The sequence below is a fragment of the Humulus lupulus genome, chromosome 2 (genome assembly GCF_963169125.1).
Source record: "Humulus lupulus chromosome 2, drHumLupu1.1, whole genome shotgun sequence".
Classification (NCBI taxonomy): domain Eukaryota; kingdom Viridiplantae; phylum Streptophyta; class Magnoliopsida; order Rosales; family Cannabaceae; genus Humulus; species Humulus lupulus.
This window is the reverse complement of record NC_084794.1, coordinates 67,585,105-67,602,186: the sequence shown is the minus strand read 5'-3', so window position 1 is coordinate 67,602,186 and position 17,082 is coordinate 67,585,105.

The following is a 17,082-nucleotide window of genomic DNA, read 5'->3' as shown; positions in this document are numbered from 1 at the left end:
GTCTTCAGATCCTGAGTCCCCTGAGGGCAGCCCTTACCAGGACTATGAGTCTTTGAGGCAAGCCCGCATTCGCCACCTCGAGTGCATGGCTGATCTTAGGCATAAAATTTGGGTGGTAGAGAGCGAAATTGACTCGGTGTCGAGGGGAGACGGAGGACCTTCACCCCCGGGCCTTAGCGACCATATAGCGCGTCTTAGGACGGCTCTTTTTGAATTGCGGTGGGAGTTAGAGTTTATGGAGGGACACATTCCGCCAGAACCTCCCACTCCCCCTTCGCCTGATGACGATCACGGGGCTATCAACTCCTCTCCTCAGCCCCTAGTCTCCGTTGATCCTGGCTTAGCGCTTCCGCCATCGCTCCCTCGATGGAAAACCCTTGCTAGGAAGAGAAAATGGAGGGTTAAGTGCTCTGCCTCTTCCTCACATGTTTCTTTTGATTTTGCAGATATGTCGAAGGTACGCAGACAGGTGTCCGTCCAGGAAGAAGACGACGCCCCCCTACTGGCGTCCAGCCTAGTGTCCCATATGTCTTCGAACAAACTGAAGACCATCGTGAAGCGCTACCGAACTCCTCCAGAATACGCCCTGCATGTTCCTCAGGAGACCTGCCGGGCCGACCGCCCTGAGAAGGGCTTTGTGGCTTTGAGTGAGCAGATCATGAAGGCGGGTGGCACCGTTCCTCTACACCCGTTCTTTGTGGCGGTTCTCAACTATTTTGATTTGGCCCCTCTCCAACTGTCGCCCAACAGTTGGTTGACTTTAAGTTGCCTCTTTCTTTGGTTCAAGAATAATGAGCAACGCGCCCCGACGGCGCAAGAGGTGCATTCCTTGTACAACCTTATTGGGGTGCACAATTCCAAGGGCTTCTATTACTTGCAGAAGGCCAATAGTGAGCTACCCTTGATAGATGGCTCAGTGTCTAACCCAGGGTCCTGGAAACAGGATTTTTTCTGGGTACAGGGGCCTCTTTCAGTTCGTGAAGGCTTTCGCGCTGAACCTAGTAAGTATCCAGTCTTTTTCTTCTTCTTATTAGAACTCACCATTTTGCACTCTCGCTTGTACTGATATTGGTGCGGTTCTTGCAGGGCAATTTGCTGATCCCTCGGTCATCGGGTCGGAGGCAGAGGCGATAAACAGACTCATTGCAGCAGACCCCGCCCTGAAGAAAGCAGCAGTCCTATTTACCATGACGAATCTTAATCGCCACCAATTGTCTCCGGTCTCTAACCCCAAGTTCCTATGGTCAATCACCGGGTCTAAGAAGGTTGTGGCTACGCCGGCTGGGCCATCACTGCACGAAGATGAGGCTGAGGTGGAGATGGAGGATGCCCCCCTGTCCCCCAGGGGACATCCTCCTCATGACTCCCATGACCAGGACACGGCCTTTCACCCTCTAGGCCCGCAGGCCGCGGCAGGATGCTACGCCTCTCCTGGTCGCGGTGGCGGCGATGCCTTCCCTCCAATTCATCATGATCTCGGCATACCGGCTGCTGATTTCGCTGGGCTCGCGGAGCTCCCTGCCGATGCACCAGAGTCTCAATTTTTCTCTTCTGCTGCGCCTCCTCCTGCCTCGGCGAGTGGGTCGTCTGTCCCAGTCCAACCAGATGCTCCTAGCGTGGGGGCAGAGGCTTGGGTGACCAGGATGGCCTCAGTTTATGGGCAGCGTTTCGTTCCAATAGCTGAGAGTCTCCCTGTCTCCGACTGGAGGGGCCTAGGGAACGTGACTCAATCAGACCTCGGGGAGATGCTAAGGCGTGCTGCGGCCTGGGTGAGGCTTTTCACTTTGCGTTGATTAGTATTATGCATAGATGCACCTGTGTTCTTCTTTTTGTTACTTATTGCTGATGCCATTGGTTTTCTTGTGCAGGTCTATATCGTGTCTCTTCGACATGCTGACTCAACTGGCATCCTTTCCGCATCTACCACTGAGAGGGACGGCCTCATAGTCCAGGTCCAGGAGCTCGAAAATGAGCTTAGCGCAACCAAGGTCCAATTGTCAAAAGCCCGGACTAAGTACACCAAGTCGGACTCGAAGAATGAGCAGCTAAAAGCTAAGATCAAGGTGCTGAAGGGCAAGGCTAAATGTTTGGAGCGCGAGCTCAAGGAGGCCAAGATCGCTGCATCCGGGTCGCATGAGATGGTTGTTCGACAGGGGACTGAAGTTGAGGCCCTTAGGACTGAACTACAGTCGGCTCAGGAGAAAGTCGCTTCCTTGGAGGCGGAGAAGGCTGTAATCGAGCGCAAGTCCATAGACCGGGCTCTTTACAATGTGTGGAAGCAGGATCCCAACTTCGACTTCTCCTCTTTTGGCGAGCAAGCTGTTGCCCGAGCAGCCTGGTGGAGTGCCCACTACAGGAGGCCTTGAACTAGTTTCGCTCCTTTTCTTTTGTTTTTTGTTTTTTATTTTGTAACGTCATTACTAGTGCTACTTTTCTGTTAGTAACCCTTGTATTGTCTTGAGAACTCCTTTCTTTTTTATGTATGAATACATGTGATGTTGTTGTTTATTTCTTGTTCTACTGCATTTGAGGCCCTTTTATGCCTGTATGACGCGGTTTGGTTGGTTCCCTTCTTTTATTTGTCAGGCTGGAGGTCCTTTGGATCCCATGTGAGAGGGTTCACTGGGACCTCTTTTGGTGCCTCTTGGCGGTTTTTGTAAGGATATTTTGACCCCTTGGGTCTTAGCTATCCTTTTGGGTTTTTCTTGCGCGCGCTTATTATTTCTTTGCGAGAGGCGTCCCCCTCGTCCTTTTGCATAGTACTATTTCGGCAAGGGTCTCTTTTGGGACCCTTTTTGGCTGGGCGGCTTGGTGGCCGCTCCAGACTTATTAGTGTTGTCACTATATATATATTTTTCTTTTGTAAGGCCTTTTGGCCTCCTTGATGTTCACGAGGGTAGCTAATCCTCGTAAACTCAGGGGAGGCCTTGCAAGGTCTTTTTACTACTTTCTATGTTTAGGAACTTCGTCTAGGGCCCCGATATAAGGGGTCCTTCTAGGAACTCCCATTGAACGGTCCTTTTTAGGGCTACGGTCCTTCTCGGGTCCTCCTGATGCATAGGGGGTCGTTTTTAGGCTACTCCTAATCGAGGGCCCTTTTCAAGATCCCTTCTCAGAGGGTCTTTTTTAGGAGCCTCTTTTTTAGGAGGGCGAGGGGTCCTTTCCAAGACCCTCCGTTAGAGGGTCCTTTTCAGGCCTCCCTTGCTAGCTGTATTATCGCCCCCTGTCCTGCCCCCCAAGTGTTTGGTGAAATTTATTTCGGCGGACACTTTGGCTGATGCCCTGGTATTGAAGAAAAAATAACACACGAAGAGGCTGACAGTTTTACTTATAATACGTGGTTTCATTCATTATATTCGTAACATAATGGTTTCATACACGTAGTTGCAATGGTACATAGGTGATTTTCACATAACGCAAAATAAAATGGCTCACGCCTACTTAGGAGGTTATCTAGGTAACCTCTTTGATTTCTTCCTACCATATCAAGGCAGCGTGCCACACTTGTGCTTTTATCCGTGGGCACGGGCGTCTTACTGGTAGTACTTCCTCAGGTGTTCCGCGTTCCATGCCCGGGGTACGATGGTGTCGTCCATGCGCGCCAGCTTGTAAGTGTTTGGGGGGATGCACTGAGCGACTTGGTAGGGTCCCTCCCAATTTGCCCCCAGCACTCCTGCGCCTGGGTCTCGTGTGTTTGGGAGCACCTTCCTCAGCACCAGGTCGCCGACTCTGAAAGTTCTCTCTCGCACCCTCGAATTGTAGTACCTTGCGGCGCGTTGCTGGTATACGGCCACCCTCATCTGGGCTTTTTCTCTCTTTTCCTCCAGGAGGTCTAAGCTTTCGGTCAGGGCTGTGTGGTTGGCTTCGTCTTCATACGCCTGCACCCTATGGGATATGACTCGCATTTCGACTGGGAGCACAGCCTCGCATCCGTAGGCCAAGGAGAATGGGGACTCCCCAGTCGTCGTGCGTGGGGTGGTTCTGTAAGCCCACAGCACATTTGGTAGCTCATCTGCCCAGGCTCCTTTCATCTTCTCCAGCTTTGTCTTTAGGTTCTTCTTTAGGACCCTGTTGATGGCCTCCACTTGCCCATTGGCCTGGGGGTGTACCACTGCGGAGAAGCTCCTCCTTATACTTCTTTTCTTACAATATTCATCGAAGGCTCCTCCTTCAAATTGGGTACCATTGTCGGAAATAATTTTGTAGGGTACCCCATACCGGCACACAATGAATTTGTTGACAAAAGAGGTGATGTGCTTAGCGGTTATTTTCACAAGGGGTTCCGCTTCTACCCACTTGGTGAAATAATCTACTGCCACCACCGCGTACTTTGCTCCACCTTTACCTGTAGGAAGAGCGCCGATCAAGTCTATCCCCCAGATGGCGAAGGGCCAGGGGCTGGGCATGCTGGTCAGTTCGCTCGGGGGTCTTCGAGAGTAATTGGAGTGCCTCTTGCACTTGTCACATTTCGTGGCAAAGTCCTGCGCGTCTTTCTCCATGGAAGGCCAGTAGTATCCTTGTCTTACGGCCTTCCTCGCCGTGGAGGGTCCACTTTCGTGGTTGCCGCACTCTCCCTCATGGATCTCTTGTAACACCTTCAACGCCTCCTCTCCTTCTACACACCGCAGGAAAGGCATGGAGAATCCTCTTTTGTAAAGGACCCCATCTACCAAGGCGTACCTCGCGGCCTTGTACACCAACCTCCGAGATTCGTTTTTATCCGCAGGCAAGGCTCCTTCCTCCAGGTACTTCTTGATTGGCTCGGTCCATGATTTCTTTGGGACGCTGATCATGTGCACATCTACGCCTCCGATGCTGGGCTTTGGCAAGTACTCCACGGGTATTGATTCCAAGACGTCACCATCCTTGGTGGATGCCAGCTTTGCAAGTGCATCGGCATGGGTGTTCTTTTCTCTGGGGATTTGCTCTATAGTATATGCCACCATTCGCCCCAAGTAGCCCTTCACCTTCTCTAAATATGCTGCCATCTTGGGCCCCCTTGCCTGGTACTCCCCCTTTATTTGGCATACCACCAATTGCGAGTCACTAAAAATATGGAGGCGCGTTACTTTCAATTCCTGGGCTAGGCGCAGGCCAGCTAAGAGCGCCTCGTACTCCGCCTCATTATTGGAGGCCTCGAACCCAAACCGGATTGCGCAGTACATTCTGTGTCCCTCGGGCCCAGTCATCATGATGCCCGCTCCTGACCCTCCTTCATTTGACGCCCCATCAACATGCAAACTCCACTCTCTACATTTCCCAGTTCATCCTCCACAACAGGCTGCGCCCATCCTTCACTCTGTCCTTCATTCGGCCGATGGGTGAATTCTACTATGAAATCTGCCAGCACCTGCCCATTGATGGAGGCCCTTGGGGTGTAGACAATATCAAACTGACTTAGCTCAATCGACCATTTCATTAGCCTCCCTGAGGTCTCTGTCTTATGTAAGACTTGTCTCAAAGGACTATCCGTTAAGACATCAACCGTATGCGCATGGAAGTAAGGCTTCAACTTCCTCGACGCCACTACTAGCGCATAGGCCAGTTTTTCGATCTCTGGATACCGGCTCTCAGCGTCCACCAGACGCTTGCTGATATAGTATACGGGCTGTTGTTGCTTCTTCTCTCCCTTAACTAAGGCTGCGCTGATGGCATGCTCCGACACCGCCAAGTATAGGTACAGCTTCTCGCCCTTCTCTGGCTTTGCTAACAGGGGCGGCTTCCCCAGGTGCTCTTTCAACCTGACAAAGGCTTCCTCACATCTTTCATCCCAAGCGAACTTTTTGCTCCCTTTGAGGATGTCAAAGAATGGGAGGCACTTGTCGGTGGACCTTGAGATGAACCTATTAAGGGCCGCCACCCTTCCTGTTAGGCATTGTACCTCCTTCTTATTCTTCGGCGGGCTCATTTCTATGAGCGCCTTTATCTTGTCGGGGTTGGCCTCGATTCCTCTGGAGTTGACCATGAAGCCCAAGAATTTTCCTGAGGATACCCCGAAGGTGCATTTGGCTGGGTTCAGTTTCATCCGATATTTCCTGAGCGTGTCAAACATCTCACCAAGGTCTTTGTTGAGTTCTGCAGCTACTTTGGTCTTCACCAGCATGTCATCCACATACACTTCCATATTCCTCCCTATCTGATTTGCGAACATTTTATTCACCAGCCTTTGATAGGTGGCTCCCGCGTTTTTGAGCCCGAAGGGCATCACCTTATAACAGTAGAGCCCTTTGTCTGTAATGAATGACGTGTGTTCCTCATCTGCAGGGTTCATTGGGATTTGGTTGTATCCCGAGTAGGCGTCCATAAAACTTAGTAACTCATGCCCCGCTGTTGCGTCTACTAACTGATCTATCCTGGGGAGTGGGAAGCTGTCCTTAGGACAAGCTTTATTCAAATTCGTGAAATCGACGCAAGTCCTCCACTTCCCGTTTGGCTTCGGCACGAGTACTGGGTTTGATACCCACACAGGATAGAAAGACTCACGGATGAACCCGTTGGCCTTCAATTTGTCAACCTCTTCCTTTAACGCTGCGTACCTTGTTGGATCGAGCGCCCGCCTCTTCTGCCTGATGGGCCTTGCTCCTGGGGAGATGTTCAGGTGGTGGCACATTACGCTGGGGTCTATGCCCACCATGTCCTCATGACTCCATGCAAACACGTCCAGATTATCCTTCAAAAATCTTATCAATTCTTCCTTCACGCCACCTTGTAGGCTTCTCCCTATCTTCAATTTCCTTAAAGGCTCCTCCGTCACCGTAGCCTCTTCTACTTCTTCTACCGGTTCTGCCCTTGCCTCATCCACGACCCGAGGGTCCAGCTCCTGCGGACCCCCTGTGGGCATGCTTATCGCCTCGTGTACCACCATGGCCATCGGCTCACGTGGCTTTGCAGGCGTGCGGAGTGAGGTGTTGTAACACTCCCTTGCTTCCTTCTGTTCTCCTTTCATACTCGCGATCCCTCCTGGGGTCGGGAACTTGACAACTAAGTGATATATTGAAGTTATGGCTTTCAATTCTCTCAGGGAGGGCCTCCCTAATACCGCGTTGAAAGTTGATGCGCAATCTACCACAACAAAGTTAGACATAATTGTGGTTTGGCGGGGCTGCTCCCCCATGGTAAGTGTCAACTCAATCATCCCAAGGGGTTGCACTGAATCCCCTGTGAATCCGTATAGTGACGACTGGCAAGGCTTTAGGTGACGAATGCCCAGTCCCATTTTTTCCAAAGCCGGGCGATATAGGATGTCCACTGAGCTCCCGTTGTCCACCAGGACTCGATGCACACGCATATTTGCCAACTGGACTGTCAGCACCAGCGGATCATTGTGGGGGAAGTGTACCCCCCGTGCATCTTCCTCAGTAAACGTTATTGAGTCGTTTTCCCCCTTGAAACTCTTCGGGGGTCGCTGTTCTAAACTCATGACACAGGGGGGCGGACTTCGTCGAGCCTCCCTTGCATATTTATCTCGTCCCTTCCGAGAATCTCCTCCAAATCCTGGGCCTCCAAAAATGGTGCGGACCTCCCCTTGCTTTTCTGGGGCTCGTTCCTATTCCTGGGGTGCTCTGGGCTCGTTTTCTGGCCTTTGCCTTTCTTTCTTGACATAACGGCCTAGGTGCCCCCGGCGGATGAGCTCCTCAATTTCCTCTTTGGTGGGGGCTTCTTGAAGGGCACTCGATCTTCGTTGGTGACGTAGATATGCTCCCTGGTGTCAGTGAGGTTCGTATAGTAAGTATAGGTCGCTGGCCTATGATCACCCCCTCGTTTGGTTTTCCTCTGCTGGTCATCTCTCGACCCCTCATACGTCCTCTTCTTCTTAGCTATATTCGGCCCGTCGTTAATTGGGGGCTTTGCATGGGACTCCTCCTTTCCGGCCTTCAGGTTTGCGTGGCCATCCTCCACACGGATGTACTTCTGTGCTCTTTCATAGAAGTCGTCCAAGTCGGTGACTTCCCTCTTCAGCATGTTGTCCCACAACTTGCTCCCTGGGAGTACCCCAGCAGTAATGGCCATTTTTAACTCCCGGCGCGTCAGGCTCCCCACTTTCGCGGCCTCCATATTGAACCGGTGAATGTAGCTTTTTAGGCTCTCCTTTTCCCCTTGCTTCACGTTGGCTAAGCTGGTGCCTGGCATCGTGTAGTCTCGCACGGCATGGTGCTGCTGGAGGAACTCGTCAGAGAACTGCTGCCAGGACCTGATGGACCCCGGCCTTAGCCTTTTGAACCATTTGTAGGCGGGTCCTTTCAGAGTAACAGCGAAGCAATGGCACCTGGCACCACTTCCAATCCCCCTCAATTTCATGAGATCGTTAAACGCATCCAGGTGGTACTTTGGATCCGTGCTCCCTTCGTAAGGGGTCATGTTGGGCTCCTTAAAATTGGCAGGGAGCCGGATTGCCTGAATTTCTCGCACGAAGGGTGACTCATGGTCGAATTCTTCCTCAAAGGCCTGGCCACACGACGCGGTGACAATCTTGCTCCGCAAGCTCCGCATCTCTGTGTCTAAGTCTTGCCTCCTTTTGCTGAGGGAGTCTCTTAGAGTGGACGGGCTAAGACCTGCCTTTCCCTTGCCTTCTCGAGGCGCCTCAGGGGGTGTGGTCCCTTTGCCTGCCCTTTTCCTGTTGATCTCCTCCCGCAAGTCTGGGGGCGTTCTTTTGGAGGTGACCTCATCCTCGCGTCGAGGGGCAGCAGTGGTTCTCGGCGTTGGCTTTTGGGCCTGCTTAGGCGGTTCGGGGTGATCACGTTGCTTCGTGCGGGGGGTGTTGCTAGTCGAGTGTCGGGTTCTTCCATCATCTACTGGCACAGTGGTCTCCACCCCACCCTTGCCCTTCTCCTTTCCCTTGGGCAAGGTTATGCTGGATTTACCCTGCAGTAGGCCGTTAAGGACCTCTTGCATGTTCTCCAAGGTAGTTTCTAACCTTTGGTTTTTACGGTGGAGCTCACGTATCTCCTCTTCGTAAAATCGGGACTTTGAACTCGAGCTCACGGAGTGGACCCGGGGGTGTTTGTCTGGCCTATGGGTAGAAGGGCCCGGGTCTTGCCGGCCGGAGTTCGGAGCCCGCGGTGGTTTCGGAGGAGGGAACTCATCAGCGTGCACCGGTGGTGCTCTGGGAGGACTCCCCCCAGGTGGAGCAGCCGGTGACGAGGCCACCCTGTCTCCTCCTTGAACCTCAGGGTCTTTCGGGGGCTCCACGTCCCTGGGTGGAGGAGCGTCCTTCATGGAGGCCTTCAGCTGGACTCTGTTTAAGTGAACTTCGACCTCCTGCGTCTCCCTTAGTCGCTTCGAGCGTCTCGGCATCTTCTTCTTGTCGGAAATAATGGTGGAACAGTAGCTTAAAACTAACGTTCCCACAGACGGCGCCAAACTGTTGACGGTGAGAACTCGTCAACGAAGTTAAGTTGGAAATAATTATCGAATTGAAATTGCTAATTCGAAAGCTATGAAAACTTGAACAATGACTCAAGAACAATGGAATAACAATAATGGAGAATTCAGTATCTCATTCACACTAATGTCTCTGCTACAGTAAAATTTCCAACCCCCTTTCAGGTGGCCTTGGATTTCAATTTATAGTAGGCTCTAACGGCCTTAGGTACATAGTGGTCCAGGGGACCAAGAGGTACAAACGTACTGTACCAGGGAAGTGGCTTCAGAGGTTGTGGCTGTACATCCCGTACAGGAGCAGGTGTCAGGAGGATGTCTCCACTACTTGTCTGTACCCCTTCCTGAGGCGTGGTAGCAGGCGTGTTGGCGCAGGAGGTAGTGGTGTCGGCTCTGATCTATGGCCGTAGACGTACGGACCACGATCCTCACTGGTACTGGCATCCGTACCTGGTACCTGGTCGTACAAACATGTCTCCTTTGACTCACACTAAGCATAGGGACTTTGAAGTGTGAAAAAGGGGATCTTCGGTGTCCGTATTGGCCGTGGCGTTGAATAGGGGTCTTGGGCCCATACACGTTAAGTCATGGGGCGTCGGCCTCCTGAGAAGATTATGGGCTGATGGACCTCCCGGGGCGTGCGCGCGCGGGACCTTGCACGGCCTCGCGCATGGGGCGCCTTAGACGGCCTCGCGGCCCCTCATGGCCTCGCGCATGGGACGCCTTAGACGGCCTCGCGACCCCCTTATGGCCTCGCGCATGGGACGCCTTAGACGGCCTCGCGATCCCCTCATGGCCTCACGCATGGGGCGCCTTAGACGGCCTCGCGACCCCCTCTTGGCCTCGCGCATGGGGCGCCGTAGACGGCCTCGCGGCCCCTCATGGCCCCGCACATGGGACGCCTTAGACGGCGTCGCGACCCCCTCATGGCCTCGCGCATGGGGCGCCTTAGACGGCCTCGCGACCCCCTCTTGGCCTCGCGCATGGGGCGCCGTAGACGGCCTCGCGGCCCCTCATGGCCTCGCGCATGGGACGCCGTAGACGGCCTCGCGACCCCCTCTTGGCCTCGCGCATGGGATGCCGTAGACGGCCTCGCGGCCCCTCATGGCCTCGCGCATGGGACACCTTAGACGGCCTTATATTTTCTCTTGATGAGATTATGAGCATCAACAAGTGTGCTTTCTAAAAACACAAACAATTTATAAACTAAAAAAATAAAAAATATATATATTTAAACCTACTGATATATGTAGATTGGTTGATCAAAAATAGACAAAAAACAAGAACTATGAAAGTTTTAGGTTCTAACTTGTCTTTTCAATAAAAAAAATCATTTGATATTGGTGTGAATTTTAACTGTCAAAACATTCAGTAACAACAAGGTAACCAGTTACCTTGAAAAACAGTCAATACTTTCAATTAAGTGTTTCATTAGTTTATGTGATTACAGACTAAGGTAATTAGCTACCTTAATATATTCAATTATATTCTATTGTCATCTTCTTCTATTTCAAAACTATTAGTTTCCTAAATGTTCTACATAAATCTATTTTTGTTTGCATAAAAATTCGAAATTATTTTTTAACTATTATCTTGAATATAATGATAATAGTGATGATCATGATGTACTTTCTAAAAACACAAACAATTTATAAAATAAAAAATTAAAAAAAATTATTTAATCATAATGATATATGTACATTGATTGATAAAAAATAGACAAAAAACAAGAACTATGAAAATTTAAGATTCTAACTTGTCTTTTCAATAAAAAAAAATTCATTTGATATTGGTGTGAATTTTAACTGCAAAAACATTCAGTAACAACAAGGTAACCAGTTACCTTGAAAAACAGTCAATATTTTCAATTAAGTATTTCAGTAGGGTATGTGATTACAGACTAAGGTAACCAGTTACCTTCCCTAGTTACAACCAACTAACTCTTGAAAAATTTGCCAAATTTTGCAGGTATGGACAGTACTATTTTTTTTGTTCAATTTGGAGGCAAGTGGATTGAAAAAAACGAGTATGAAGGGAACACAATGACTGAGATATTGATTTCACCAAATTGTTCTCTTGACAACTTGGTTAATTTGATAAAAGAGGATATAAAGGAAACAAGATCAACTATTGAAGTTTATTATCAAGTAGCCAAAGGAACACCACCAATGAATGTTGAAACACACAATTAAATGTTGTTCTACATGGAAATAAAGAAAAAAGTTGCTGCAAAAATAACAAACTTACCATTGTGTGTCACTATAGTTCAAGAATTAAGCAATGAAAATAATCTTATTCTAACAAATCAGAAAGTTACAGCAGAAGAAATGGAAGTGGGGGCATTATTAATGCAAGCAAACAATGCTTACATCAATGAAAATATGTTAACTTGATATTTTAACAGTCAAAAAAAGCAAACGACATAACTTGATATTTTATAAAAGAGGATATAAAGGAAACAAGATCAACTATTGAAGTTTATTATCAAGTAGCCAAAGGAAACCACCAATGAATGTTGAAACACACAATTAAGTGTTGTTCTACATGGAAATAAAGAAAAAAGTTGCTGCAAAAATAACAAACTTACCATTGTGTGTCACTATAGTTCAAGAATTAAGCAATGAAAATAACCTTATTCTACTAACAAATCAGAAAGTTATAGCAGAAGAAATGGAGGTGGGGGCATTATTAATGCAAGCAAACAATGCTTCCATCAATGAAAATATGTTAACTTGATATTTTAACAATCAGAAAAAGCAAAAGACATAACTTGATATTTTACAGCAAAACAACCATATCATAACTTTATTCATTAAAGGAGTGACTTTCATATTCATAAATTATTATTGAGTATTGTATTAAGTCTGGTACAAATTCAAATACATTGAATGATTACACAAACATATAAAATTCATTTTAGAATAAATTGTTGGTTTTTTTGTTGCCTGTTATATATTTATGCCACCAACACTTGAAAAACATGTTTTTTAAAAATTAAACACAATAGTCTGGGTAATTGGTTACATTTAATATATCCCAGTTGCTTTAAAATGTGGAATATATATTATATATAATTATTAAATGTGAAATACATAAAAAAAATAAACAAGAAACTAGACACTTTGCTCTAACAATTGCCAAAAAAAAAAAAGAATAGCAAAAACATCAAGTACCAAAGATAACCAATTACCCTTTGTATATAAGATGAAGGCCAAACTAAGTACCTGGTTACCATTAAAGTGTCTCAGTTGCCTTAAAAAGTAGAATATTATAATATATAGTTATTAAACGTGAAATACAAAAAAACACACAAGAAATTGGGTACTTTTCTCTAACAATTGCCACAAAAAAATAGCAAAAACATCAAGCATCAAAGGTAACTAGCTACCCTTTTGTATATAAGATGAAGACCAAAAAAAGTACCTAGTTACTATTAAAATATCCCTGAAATCTAATTAAATATATACAGATAAAGAACACAAAAAAGATCAAAAGATATATAAAATAGTTTTAAGTAACCATGGTCTTACAATATTAGCAATTTAACATATACAAGTATCCAACTAACTATCTGTCATCATTTCCAAAAGTCAAATATCATTTCCAAAAGCTGATATAGTCTAGAGTATAGAAAAAATAAAAAAAGTCTAATATCATTTCCTAAAGCTTCCTAAATAACATATGCACCAGTCTTCCTCCTCTTCTGCCTTTTATCCAAAAGTTTTTCACTAAACTCATTGTTAGTCAAATATCCATCTTCTTGTTTCTTCTTCCCATGAAAATACAAGCTAACAGCAATGTCTTGGCGAAGCAACTGAGTATCAAGTTCTTTTGGCATCTCGGCATTCGCCATTCGCCACTCAAAACCTCCACTCTTTGAAGCTGCAACACTCTGTACGCCGAAGTAAGTCGGCTCCGATTGACGACTATGAAGACCACAACTCGCCTCTGTTCACCTGCACTCAACTCCGATGGTCGCCCGCCTTCAAGCTCGTGGTCGGATTGCCCCAATATTGCAGAAAGCCCCAAATCACCACATATGGGTATGAAGCTTTTGTAAAAAGTAAATGAAAACAAGAACTGAAAGAGTCGGTTTTGTAAAAAGTAAATAAAAACAAAATATTTAAATATATAAAATAATATAAAATCAATTAAAAAGTTAAAATACTAAACATTGATTTTTTTTTAACTAAATAGCCAATTTAAAATACTTGAAATAACATGTAAATTACATGATTACCCTTCTACTTTTATAAAATATCATTAGTAATCAAAATATGGCATAATGATAACTTAATACAAAATTATGGGAAAAAAAACCTATAATAGTGAATAAAATGTGTCAAAAGCCATAAAATAACACTTGTAAAAAAAAAGCCATATTTTTTAAAACTTTCTTAAAAAGGCCATATAAAATGTAATTTCCTCTTGAATAAATTGAATATTTTAATTTAAATATATTAAATTTAAACAATTACAAAATGTCGTATGAATGGAGTAGTGTTTCACACTATATGTTGTCCTATAATAATATCCTTAAAAGTTATATACTAATGTTTCTAAATTTTGTATAATAATAATTAGAGAAGTGCTAAGCTCAGACATAATTTCAACTACTATTACAGACAACTGATTTTATGCTGACACGTGGTAGTGTTTTTCCTTATTTTGTTTCTCTAGTCTACACTAAGTGCTTCAAAAAGAAAAAAAAAACCTCATTTTGAGTCTCAATAAAAAATATATTATTATTACGACCAACATCATATGCTTCCCAAAATTTCTAACGTGTTGTAATTTTATATCATGTTGGTCTTGGAACACGATACAAATTTTAAGTAATTTATGAATTAGGGGAAATTATAAATTATAAAAAAAATTACTTAAAAAAGTTTCATATCTTTTTTATATAAAAAGGGTGGATAACGAATTTTTTTGTTTAAAATGTTTTTTTAACTTTAATGGAATATTATAAATATTTAATATAATATACTTTTAAAACTAATTAAAAATAGATATTTATTAATTATATTAATATAAATTCAAATATTATAAATCATTATTATAATAATAATATTTAATGTGAAGAGGAGTGCGTAGAACCTCTCTTCTCTCCCGCGATGAAGAAGAAGAAGGTTGCTCGAAAACCTGCATCTCGAGCTCAAATCGAGGAGCCCCCTTCAAACGAGGAAATCACGATTGTGAATGAATCTCCAAATAAGGAACAAGAGCAGATTGCGCTTCCAGAGTTAGACTTGCTAACGCAAATGATTGAAGAAAAGGAACTGATGGATAACCCATTATCGAAGATGTATGAGAGCTTAGTCCGTGGTGGTCTGAAGAGCTCAGAGAAAGAATTGCCGAAGACGAATTGGGCTGAGGAAGCTGAGAAGGAAGACTTTCAATCTTCAGCTCAATCTCATTGGGCGAAACTCAAAGAAAAACATCAGATTAGTGCGGCGACCAAGCTTCATTATGAGGAACCGATGATGAAAAATGGTAAGCGAGTTGCTCAAATTGATATGGCAGAGGTTGCAGAGCAAGCTCAAAATTGGAGCTCTGCGGTGATATGTATGGTGATGGGAGCTAATCCCCCATTTGCAATTTTCGAAGGCTTTGTTAAACGTATCTGCGGACACCTTGGCATCGAACGAATTATGCGGATGAATATGGGACTCACCATTGTCAAATTCAATGATGAAGCTACTCGAGATTTAGTGTTGGAAACTGGAATTGTGCAGTTTGACAAGAAACCAGTTATTGTGCGACCCTGGACTCAAGATTTAGACACATTGAGGTTAGTTCGTTCTGTGCCTCTTTGGATCAGATTGCCTAATCTAGGGCTTCAATATTGGGGCCAAAAATGCCTTAGTGCCTTAGTTAGCACCATAGGGAAACCAATTATGGTGGACGAGTTCACTAAGGAAAGATCCATGATTAGATTTGCTAGAGTTTTGGTTGAAATGGAGATAACAGATGATCCCCCGTTTATTATTTACTTTGTGAATGAGAAAGGCCAAGTGCAAGAACAGTTTGTTGAGTATGAATGGCTCCCCATCAAATGTAACAATTGCAAGGGCTTTGGCCATAACATGGCAAAATGCAAGAAAAATGGTCCAAAGACTTGGGCAAAGAAGAGTGTGATTGAAAAGAAGACTACTGAAACTAATGTTGAAACTGAGATTAAGGCAACTGCTGAAATTTCAGGGGATTTAGCTAAGGAACCTAATGTGTTGACGCGGTTCTTCGGCAACAGATAATTAAGAGAAGAAGAGAAAGAGATTAGCACTAAAAGTAGAACCGTCACAGATGTGAAATCTTTTGGAAAGAACTAGGTGACTCAAGACACGTTTTTAAGTGGCTCGAAGGTTAAAATCCCTCTACTCCACTAGTCAATATTATTGATCTTCTCTGGGTATTTGGTTTACAGAGTATATAGTTCTTCAAAGACTATTTTTTCCAACCCCTATCAACTCCCAGGGTCTCCCTATTTATAGGAGAAGGCACCTGGAAGTTGGTAGGGAGGTCATCCCGTGACCTTACCATTTGTCATATCAAATCTGTGACATTCATGATTAATTCCTAAACCTGACACACAATTGTGGTCTAATCAGTATGGAAGGAGATAATGGGCCGCACGGCCCAACCCGTCCGTGGGTGTCTGAATACGCACATTCCTGCTGCGTGTCCGAGAAGTCAGGGGGATATCAGACACGTGATGGCAGGAATATGCACGTTTATCTTGTGTGTTGACTTCCCATAGGGTCGGAGCTTCCTGAGAAGCTCGTGACCTGAGCAGTTCGTAACCCGAGCTGCTCCCGTCCGTGGCCTTCGGATGTCATTCTCAGCTCCTGGGCAACAAATGCGAGCTGGAAACAGGACCCCCTCGAGCTGACAAGGGTCCGTCCTGGAAATAGAGCCTCCGGCCTGCGGGAGCCTCGGACTAAACCTGATTAGTCCGAGGCTCGCCCTGCTAAACAGCTCGTGGGAAAACCAGGGCATACATCTGCCCCCCAAGCTCCTGCTCGTGGTCTATGACGTCATATACAGGAGACCACAGTAGGGGCTTCTAGACTTCCCCCACAACCCTTCGCATTCCATTCTTTTCGCAGGCGTCTGATACGTGGAACGCCGTGGGTGGCGATGGTACACTCTACGAGAACCGCATTAAATGGCCTAGCCTACTGTCCAGCCGTCGTTTCACATTTCGAGTGGAGGGTCTCCCAAGAGCCTTTTACACGTGATCCTTCCCTTGTATAAAAAGGGGGTGGTCATCCCACGCACGGGCCACCTTATCATTCAAACAATTCCCAAATTTCCTTCTTCTTTCTCTGACCTTCCAAAGAACGAAACCCTCATCTCTGCTGTTCTCATCTTCTCCGTTCACGAAGCTTAAGCGTACGAGTTTCTTCAAAGCCTTGGAGGTCACTGTACCAACGAAGCTCCTACCAGCGCAGCAACCTCGCTCACCATCCAACCACAAACTGTAAGTTCTTCTGACCCCGTTCACTTTGAAAGCATGCCACTGTAGCTTAGGTAAAAAATATTACTGTAGCCACATGCAGAGGTTTTCTGAGCTGCGTGAATACAGAGGGTGACAGCACTTCTTAGGTTAGGGCACGCCTGCCATGGGACACCGTCTTAGAGTACGGGTTCATGGTGCTTCTTCAGGGACAATTTCTGGGTAGGACCTTTAGGAATTTTGGG